General features: G+C 29.7%; 1 long non-coding RNA gene across 1 annotated transcript in view; it reads right to left on the reverse strand.

Annotated features, from left to right (window-relative positions):
* LOC114076944 overlaps positions 1–3305 on the reverse strand; it is a 14195-nt gene extending 10890 nt beyond the window's left edge. Inside the window, exon 1 of the long non-coding RNA XR_003578025.1 lies at positions 3022–3305. This is a non-coding gene — a long non-coding RNA (uncharacterized LOC114076944). The remainder of the gene's footprint in view (positions 1–3021) is intronic.
* Between the last annotated feature and the right edge of the window lie 6791 nt (positions 3306–10096).

Consider the following 10096-nt stretch of genomic DNA (forward strand, 5'->3'; position numbering starts at 1 on the left):
ACATACCTTCATTTTTACATATGGTAGGTAAGAAAGCAACTAACATTGTAGCCACAACATACATTCAAAGGAACTCTAACGATGATTTACGCATACATACGTTTAAGATACACATAAAGGTCAGGGACATTGGTGGGAAGACTGCTTTGGTCCTTGATGGGGTTGCGGAGAAACTTCTTGATAAATTTTCTCATAAGTTGGTTAACATATTTTCGAAAAAGAGACTGATGTACCGTTCCATATTTGCAGAATATGCAGGATGGACTTGGTCTTCAAACTTAAATTGAGCAATTTAAATGTGAAATAGTGGTGGTAAAACTATACAGTCAAAAAAGTGTATGTGCCGGATGAAGAATTAGATTGCAACATCGCATAAACAAAGACTAGAAGGAAAAGTGATACAATGTTATTGAGATTCTAAAACATATTATCTTGATAGGTACATCATTCATTTTCCGGACAATCTATTTAACATACATCATCATTAAATAGTTTTACGTATAGGTTAAGAGAATGTAAAAGATTCAACTGAACCAATAGTTTGTTATGCGGGAGGATCAAACCCAGAATACTCAAAAGAAATTCCTGATGTATAGGAGACTTCAATTTCAAACAGAAGAGTTTATTCGAGAAAGTCTAAGAAGAGAAGAAACTTATTCATAGACGACAACGAAGAGAGTGATGTAGACACCATATAAATGACAAAGTAGAGTCTTTTTGTATTCTACAGACCTTAATATTATTAGTTTGATCAAGTAGTGTCTATTTTATTATTTGTGAAACTTTACATGTATAATATGTTGTTGATGTCTGTTATGGTAGCAGATTTGGTTTTATCTGTTTCCAAAAAAACTTTCCATACTCAATACGTACATGTCTATAAAAGGTGTGTTGTTTATGTGCCATATGTCGATCCACATTTTTGCTCTTACCCTTATATGCTACCTACACCTACTCATCAGGATGTGAATAACTCATTCAAGCAACGACATTTAGAAACTCCAAAACAACCTAATATGCCACGACATTACATAGGTGTAACTGAAAATGTTAAATTTTAACACTTATTTAACAATAACACTAACACTAAAAAAAAAAGACTCAACCAAATTTGCAAATAAGAGAGTCGCGTGAAGCGCAGCCAATTTCCTAGTGAAGAAATATAACTAAAGCACAATTTAAATTTTAAAGTAAAGAGAGATGATAGAAATTTTTTTGAGAGTATTTGATTTTTTATTTCTAGTCTTTTATGTTACATTATTATCATTAACATATGTAACATGGTAATAATTGTTTCTGTTATGATGATTAATTAATACTGATATGACATTCATGATATAAATTAGTATTAAATTTTAAATAGCGTATACTTAATTTTTATAAAACATATCAGACTAGTGATGTGAATATGATACACAAAAATGTATTATTTAAGGTGTATCAAATAGTTATAGTGATCATTAATATGGATGATACATTAATATATATCATTCTTGAAATATTGTGACTTATTGTAGCATCATATTTGTATTTGGTGTATGCATTAATATGATCAAATCAATGGTACAATTATGTGTCTGTGTGCTTTTCTAATTATTTTTGCTAGAGTTTGAAGGCTTCGTGAAGTAAAAACTCAGACAAAGTGAGATACTTCAATAGTGAACATATGTATCGATTGAGGATTAGGTAATAACAAACGTCCAAGATATAATTGGGTTTCTCAGTAGTGTGACTGTTCCTAAATTTGTCTACCATAAGAGAATTCATATTTCGAAAGATGTAATTCGGGATGTTAGAGAATTCTATGGGGATAGAGATGTCTTACTAGAAAACATGACGTGCTAATGAACGTACATAAGAAATAATAAGGGGCAAACCAGCATATGGATATAGGAAGATGCCAAGATACATATAAATGTTAAGTATTGCATATCTTAAATAATATATAACGATGCACATGTCGTAGAAAGATGAATGTATCTTTTCATAGCCTTGAGACCATTGATGAGGGGGTTCAATAAGTTCAGCAGATCGGTAGTTATTGTCGACGCTGCACATTTTAGCCGAGCTTACAACAGGACAAATTTATATGAGCAATCACACTGCATGGGGCATATATGTGTTTTTGTGATGGTGAACTTGTTTTTTTTTTGTATAATAACTTATACATAGTGTAAATGTTATATCAAACAAAAATATTATGTGTGTTGATTTGTGATAGGTTTCATATTTTCATTGACAGATGGAGTTGTAGACATAGGAAATGATTGTTCATGGACATGGTTCTTGGAACAATTCTAAAATACATTTGGCAAGCGTGAACAAATACGTGTTGTATTACATAAAAATTAAAGTATTATGAAGAGTGTAAGCAATGTGCTTCAAACGTACCTCATTATGCATGCACGTGGCATCTTTGGAAGAATGTCCCTACAAACTTCAAGAGGAGCAGAATCACCCTATGTGAGCTATTCTTCTCTATGGCTTAGACTTATTGAGAAGAAGTATTTTGATAAATTAATGGTTAAGGTGGAAAAGGTTGATCATAGAGTTAAGGAGTAACTACAGTATGCTAGGTGCGAGAAGTGGTTGAGAGTTCATTCAACAGAAAACAGAGGTAGAATGACAACTTCGAGCTAATGAATGCCTTTTTGATGCACGCCAATTCTCTATCATAATATTTTCTAAAAAGGCTAGAATTTAATTTGGTTCTTGAAACTGTAAAAATAGAGAAATATCTTCACATACAAAGGATACATTGTGGAGTATATTTGAGGAGGTATTGATTGTAAATGCACCTAAATGTTCAAAGATGAGGGTATGTAAAATGATAGCTAACTATATATATTTTATGCATTCGATATGGATCATTTGGCCTTTTGATCAACAATAGATTGAAAAAATAGAAAATAGTGGCATTTCATATAACATATCAATAACTTTATTAATGATTGCAGATTGTTCCATGATCTAAATTTGTTTTCTCAATTTATGAATATGGAAGAGGACATATTATTTTACCTTGAGCGGAAAGTATGCACTTGTGGAATATTTCAATTAGACGAGATACCTTGCGCACACACCATTGTTGTTTTAAAGAGCAAGAATATTACAAATATATATCCTTACTGCTCTTATTACTAAAAGCCTGATGCATTAGCAAAATCCTATGATGTTTAAATGGTTCCATTTCTGGAGAAGGAGGATTGTTTGGTTCTAGAAAAGGTTTTATATGAAATTGTTTTTCACCTTGATACAAAACGATAGGAAGAAAAAATATGCATATGAAAAGATAAAAAATAAACACAAATTATTGTGGGAAATCCTCCCTTAAATAAATAATTAGAAATTTAATTTAGTAAGAATAATTAATTGACAACTTTTTTTGTTTGATAATCCGGCTCTTTAGGGTCACCGTATTACTTGCCAACCACGTACACTTGCATGTGCAATTGGAAGCAACAATATTTTTTACAGAGTCTGTAATGCACTCCATGATGATATTAAAAATGTGAATGGTTGAATAATACAAAAATATGACGATTAAAAAGAATCTTATTTTGATTCAAGGAAGATATAATGGCTACAATCAGGTGAATCGAATCAATGATTATTTCATCAGGAAAGAAGTTAATCGACAAGGATAAAATAAAGATCTCGGAGCAATGAAGAAGTAATATAAAGATTATCCTAAACTTTATTAATTCTTGTAAAATAAGGATCTCTACTACTCCTTTTTCAAAGATAAAAGCTCTTGGGTTTCCATATCTTCATCTAGAAGATTCAAGTCTCAACATCTCAGCACTATATAAAAGCCAGCGTCTGCTAAAGAGAAGATGCACACGAGTCTAAAAATATTGTTGGTAAGGCTTCGTATCAAAAGAAAATAGGAAGAAAAAACATTGAATGTAGATATAGGAACTATATTCAAAACTTGTATTTACTACAAATTTCATAAAACTACAAGACAACACCCTGGCAACCCAAGGATTCGACACATTCAATGAAGCAGCCAGTACAACAGACAAGCTACATTCTTATTCTATGACTGGAAGATCCTCTATCTATTAGCATACCCGTACCGACAGTTAGACTAGCACTCTCTCCCCAATTGGATAGAAGATCTACATTGGATCTCAGCTAGTATAAAAACATACTATGTCAATTTTACCTTTCACACTTTCAATTCTGTTTGTTTATTCCTGAATACCAAAAGTTAACTAGAGACTCTTCTAAGTCAACTATTCGAAGAAGAAAATCGAATGAAAAATTCACCCCCTATTTCACTTCTGGATCATACTACCCAAACTACAACATAATTATTTGACCATGAATCATAGCTCAAGTATCGAATAAAAGAAGGAAGTTAGTAAATATGGATGTACATCCTATTCATTTCGCGGATCATATACACACATTTTTGTATAGGTACCAATCGGATTACCTGTCAATAATCATATCTTTATAGGTCGCCGCTTACAAAGCCTTTTCTGTGAAGGAAATAGTATATATACTTTGTACCAAATGTGGTGTCTTTGGAAAAACTAATATCACTTGCAAAAAGAAAATCCAATGAACAAATGAGCCAACAATATAGCACCACTCAAACACAAGATGAATCAGCTACCAATTGTGGCAGATGGTATTATTTAAAAAGAAAAGGAATCATGAAAAACATCCAACCTTAGATGCTAGCTCAAATGATAAAAGTATTAGCACCAATTTATTCGATGCAAATACAAGTAAGTTTCTTGAATCTAAAATCTACAAATAATGGAAAAGTCCTCATAAAAATCGAGCTATCTCGAACGGGTCTCAATCCATAAAATTCCCTAAAAAGACCTTAAAGCAATGTATACACTAATACATTCCCAATGTTATGACAAACGATGTCAACAATATAATTAAATTAAACAAAAATAAAGATAAAAATAACTCCGCCACAACTATTGTAAATAGTAAGGTGGGACAAAAAAATCTACACTCCTAGTATCATTGGCAGACTTATGTTATGAAGTATGGGTGCTTAAGCACCTACAGCCTTTTGTGATAACACACTCTTATTTGTGTACAATATCTAATAACTTATTCAAATATATTAACTAAGCACCTGTTCTATACAATAACTATTAAATAGAGCATGGAGTACCAATGTGAAAAGGATTTCTAGATCTTCCATTACCTACTATAACCCCTAAAAAACCTCTACCTTATCTTTTGCAGTAACTCCTACTTCACCATCACAATCTACCGAAGATACACTTTTAAACAATAGCAATCTTTTCTAAATCTTATCAAAAGATAATCTCAAATTATTGGAGGAATATTAAATCTAGTTGGAATTTCATCAACAATGACATATTTTCTTGTTCTACTGCATATGATGGCTTTAGAAATAATGGTACCATCTCTTCTATCGTTAATAATATATGGTTTAAGAAGATTTATTTTAAAGTATTTTTTCTTATATTAGAATTTGTTGGCAAAAAGTATTGCTTTTGAATAATGTCATAATTAACTCATTTTTAAAGTTATTGTCGCATGAATACATCATAAAAAAATACAAAAGTAGATTACTCTATTTCTCTCTGCTTCTTTTAAATATTCTTCTACCCACAAGAGAAAAAACATACAAATTCTTGGTGTAGTAATATTGTAATTTGTGAATATATGATGATTAAATGTCTTAAATGCCAACACATTATATTATCGCCTCCCCCAATTTTATCTTCCCTTACCCTAAAAGTAAAAATAAAAAAGGAAGTAGGTGATCAATGGATTGGGTTAAAAATGGATTGACCCATATTTATACACATTTACATGTACAAATTAAAATCTAGTTTAGAATTTAATATTCAAAAAAACTTAAATTGTTTTTTTTGGAAAATAAATGTGATTTGGTTCAAGAACGTGAAACATGAACTCATTTATTTCACATTAACTCAATTTTATTATCTCTTTTCATTGAATAAAATATTTGAATTATTAGAAGTTCAATATAGTTTTTTGAAATATTTTTTCATATTTTATCTTTAGTTATATATTTTCGAGGAGATGATTTCACTACTTACAAAGTTATATTTCTAAAGTCACAAGGATACTAATGGAAATTATGATTTATATTATGTTCTTAAAAATTTTCTTAATTGGTGTGCATTGACTCACAAATTACATTCTTAGGAATATAGGAAGTACAAAGAAAAGATTAAAAAATAATATTACGTATAATAATCATATAATTCTTTTTGTTTACTCCTTTTGCTTTTTCTACTTGAGGTGGTGTTTTCACTGTATGATCATGGTTTCATTAGTGAGATTGATATTAGACTCTTCAATCCAAGCGTATAGTAATATAATTAATATTATTCTACATCAATGTTTAAACGCTAATCCTAAACTTAAGACTATACACTCTTCATGTTTTTATCAGGAAGTTCAGTTATTTTGTTTAACTTGAACTATTTTTATTTTAATTTCAGTGATGGGTGCATGAATTTTTGAAAGCAAATCTAAAAGACCATATTGGAAGGAATGATTGTCATTAAGAAAACATTTTTTTTTGAGATTTTTGGTTATTCTTGGCATGATTAAGGATTTATGTAATTATTTCACTACGGGAAGTCACTAAGAAGAATAAATAATTAAGGAATTACGCAACAGACTCTCTTTAAATCTAAATGTTTTTTTTATGTGTTGGATTATATTTATCAATGAACCTTCCTTTGTGATGAAACATCTCAATCATGCAAAAATAATCAAAATTAAAAAAAAAACCTTCAAAAGGACAACCTTTCTTTCCAATATGGTCTTTCTTTGAAATATCATAGTTTATTAATGAATTTACGGTATATATCAACACAATTTACACAATCATAAAATTAGCAATATAAATATTCTTTAGAAAAAAAGGTGCAACCTCTCCTATTCTTTTATTATATATGGGTCAAGGAGATTTATTTTAAAGTTTGCTTTCTTAGGTTAAATTTCTTGGCGAAAAAAAATAATTCCTCTGAACAATGTTATATCTAGGTTTAGGATTATCTTAATTTAAGAGTTGTTTTTGTTGCATGAATCCAACATAAAAAAAGTTAATCATCTTTCTGTAGACAGTAACTTATAGCAATAGAAACTTACTCTAAGGTTGTGTTTGGTATGAAGGAAAATGTTTTTCATGGAAAATGTTCGTAGAAAATGTTTAATTTGAAATAAGTAGATATTTGATTACTTTTTAATGTTTGGTTGGTGAGTAGAAAATATTTCCTGAAAATATATTTTAGTGTTTGATTTTTGAGTGAAATATGTTTTTGATAACTTTTATTTTTTATTAGAGTAAAAATTAATTTTTGAAGTTGAATGTTTTTTTAAAAAATAACAATATTAAATTTTTTTCGTTGGTGTGGGGGGCTGGTAGGGTGTATGGGTGGGTGAGGGGCTGGTAGAGGATGAGTTGGGGGCTGGTAGGATGGGGTGGGGTGGGTTAGGGGCTGGTAGGGTGTGTGGAGTGTTGGTAGGGGGTGGGTTGGGCGGAGGTTGGAAGAGAATTTTGGAAAATCATTTCCTTAAGTTTAGAAGGGAAGTCATTTTCTTTAAATTTGAGGAAATGAGTTGATTTGGAAAATATTTTCCAAAACATTTGACTCAACCAAACATGATAAAATTAGAAAATATTTTCAGGAAAATGTTTTTCTTCATACCAAACACACCCAAAATCTTTTTGCTTCTTAAATTTGAATAATCTTTTACTAAGAAAAGCAGAAAATACAAATGCTTGGAGTAGTAATATTGTAGTTTGTGAATATATACGATAATAATAATACCTTTAGTTCCAAGAACTATGTTTTTCTTTGTCTTTTGATTTCTCATACTATGTCCAATATTCGTATAAGAGAATCTTAGTAGCTTAATTGATTGTCTATATAAATTTTCACCGGGTGTAGATTAAATCTCCACAATGAAATACCCTCCCCCATTTCATCTTTCTTACCCCAAAAAATACTTTTTAAAAAATGAACTAGATAACCAATGGATTGGATTAAAAATAGATCGACCCATATTTATACATATTTTCATGAATAAATCAATTTTTACTTTAGAAGTTAATATTTAAAAACGCTTATGTTTTTTTGGAATGTGATTTGTTCCGTATATAAGGTGTGTGAAACGTACTAATTCTATTCCACATTAAGTGAATTTTTGAAGCTTTTTTCATTGTCAAAAATAGTTGAATTTTTGAAAGTTCGAGATAGGTGTTTGAAATTTTTTCCATGTATTGGTTTTCACATATTGAAGTTTTGTATCTTCTAGGAGATCAATTCAACACTTACAAAGTTATATTTATGGAAAATGCACAAGTACCCTCTGAACTATTACTGAAATTTAAGAGATCACCTTAAATTAACGAAGGTCCTATTACCCCCTTGGACTTTTTTTTTTTGTAATTTTGTGCACCTTTTGTTTGAGATGGCACGTTCCGTTAATCCACACAATTGAGGTGCGTGGGAGAAATAGTCAATAATAACTCGAAATATTATGTACTAATTTTGTACTTTTTTAATATACATTTTTATTAATCAACATCTTATGAAGAATGTATACATTGTATTTCTTTTACTTCTCTATTTTTTTGTGTTTTTGTTCGTCTATTTTAGACATCTTAATTTAGTTTTCTATGAAGTCGTAAGTCTAAATACTTGTTTGAGATCAAATTAGCCATTTGTGACTTATTTAAAAGTTTGCTAACTATTAACCAAAGTTTAAAAGTTATAGAAGATTGCTTAAAAAGAAATTAATTTGAAACATCAAAATGTGCCCCTCATTGGTGTTTTATGGTTATATTATTAAAGATTTATTTATAATTTTTGTATTATATTATTCATTTCATGTTGTTTACACAATATATGTTTTCATTGCATTTTAGTCATTCTAACATATCTAGGAACGCACGTGTCCAGAAACTATTATTAATAATATCACAAAGGGAAATAGTTGAAATTGTGATTTACCCTATGCTCTTGAATATTACTCTTATTAGGTGTGCTTTTCCTTAAGAATTACACTTAATATGGTAATATTATTTTATAATGAAATGATTATAAAATAATATTATATGTAAAAATACTAGGTAAAATGGTTTGGTAGACCCTTGTACTTGTATGAGTTTGTACTGTGAACCCTTCTACTTAATCATTTGTCATCTGGATCCTTGAACCCAGCTAAATTCAACATATTAAACACCTTTTTTACCCTTTAATTGTGAGTATACCACAAATGTGTGACACGCAGTTTTAAAAATAATTATAAAATGACACGTGTATATATATACCATTTCATATCATCTTGACATTTTTATAATATTTAATTAATACATTTATGATTTTTATTTACCTTTTGCCACCAAACCCACCACTTACCCCACAATCTTATTTCATTTCTCTTTCATCTTCCTTACACTTTTTTTAGCAACATTTTCTACTCTTTTCATTGAAAGAAAAACACAAGAACCAGTCAAGGAATTCATCTTTTTTTCATCAAAAACAAAAAAGCACAGTGTGTTAACATCGTCGTAGACATCTATCTATGTAGGGCTATCTATACCCACATTTTTTCTTTCTCGTTTTTTCCTTCATTCCCACAGAATTGCTTGAGTATTTTTGTTGATTTTATTTGATTTTTAGTTTATGTATATGAATTTTCTGACTTATTTTTGTATTTGAATGTTGTTTACTCTAGATTTCATCTTCTATTTAACTCTGTGTTTAATTTTTAGGTTTTTAGTTGATTATACTGATTTCTTTAAATTTTTTGGGGATTCTATTTTTATGCTCTCAAATACATGTTTCATGATGATAGGATTCTAAGAAAAACAACTTTCGTGATGATGTAGAAAACTACAATAGGATTAACCACAAAAAGAAGCAAACAATTAACTGGAAATGCATAGAAATAAAAGAGGATTAAAACGATGAAATAAATGGACTAGAAATTTGGAGAAAGAAGATCAAAAAAGAGGAAAGAAATATCTCAAAATTTTCAATAATAGTGTTAAATGTGAATGGGAAAGAAGACTTTATAAAACCCTAATGTGGCTATTATACCC

This window comes from Solanum pennellii, chromosome 4 (genome assembly GCF_001406875.1).
Source record: "Solanum pennellii chromosome 4, SPENNV200".
NCBI lineage: Eukaryota > Viridiplantae > Streptophyta > Magnoliopsida > Solanales > Solanaceae > Solanum > Solanum pennellii.